Raw genomic sequence first — 1,272 nt, 5'->3', positions numbered from 1 at the left:
TATATATATATATATATATATATATATATATATATATATATATGCTGTGCAAGAACAATTTCTCAAGCACTCCTGCGTGCATGCTACTACTTTAGATGTGTCTGGAGCCTTTAGCTTCACCCTTGCAACCGGCACAAACCACTCTCCGATTCCACTCTTTGATACTCAACTCGCTTACTTACTTCCATGAGTTCCATCTGACCCATCATTCTGATTCCAGTCATTTATAGATTTAGGCTCATACCCTGGTAAACACTCGCTCAAAAATGTTAATATTGCCAGGGTTACCTTTAATTACTATAAGCACCACACTGTCCATACAAGTCACACCGGTATCTCGGTGCAGCCCATATATAGTTCCTTCCGTTGACGGTCACCTTCATTCCATGTCAAATGCTGCAATAACCAGGAATAATTCACCACCATTCTAAATTTTTCAGGGTTATTACTGAAGGAAATACATTTCATCGTTATTAGTAACAAAACTGCGCCACGGCCCAGGGTCACTTCTCCAATTCACCCCAAGTTTCAAACCAGGGATTGAAGTATGTGTAGGGTAATCAAAACTCTACCATATAATATAGCTTGCACTTTAAACTAAAGATTAAAAATTTCTCTCTTCATCTGGTTCTGATATGTTACTCTGGTTTTAAACTTCAAAGTATATCAGTCTCTATTCTGCTATATTAGTAAGGTTTGATTGTTCATGATTAGTTAATAGCATAAATATTAAGTTATTAACTAAAGTATAAACTATAAAGAGTATCCACTAAAGGGGCCTTAAAGGGAGCTCTTAAGTTAAGGACTAGTTGATGATCGGCTTATCCCACTTTCGATCTTTTATTCACATTTTGACCGTTCAGTTTATAGGTATTTATGAGTAGATCATTTCTGCAAATTTTCAGCCATATTGAAAATCGTTAAGACATTCATAAGTGTGATTTACCAATTATGAACTTGAACGATTCATGTTTGACAGATTATGTTCCTCCATTAATTTGATCTAGTTTGTTATCTTAACGATCACCGATATGGCTGAAAATTTATATGATTGATCTACTCATATAGACCTAAAAACTGAACGGATGAGATGCCAAAATGTGATCGAAAAATAGGTATTTTAAACCATAAACCGAAAAATCTTCGACTAATCCTCAAGGGTCCTCACTAGAAGGGTTTCATCCACTAAATAGGTATTTTAAACCATAAACCGAAAAATCTTCGACTAATCCTACAAGGGTCCTACACTAGAAGGGTTTCATCCACTAAATA

Source organism: Fragaria vesca, linkage group LG3, assembly GCF_000184155.1.
Source record: "Fragaria vesca subsp. vesca linkage group LG3, FraVesHawaii_1.0, whole genome shotgun sequence".
Classification (NCBI taxonomy): Eukaryota; Viridiplantae; Streptophyta; class Magnoliopsida; order Rosales; family Rosaceae; genus Fragaria; species Fragaria vesca.
The sequence above is the reverse complement of the archived record's forward strand: the minus strand, read 5'-3'. Positions refer to the sequence as shown.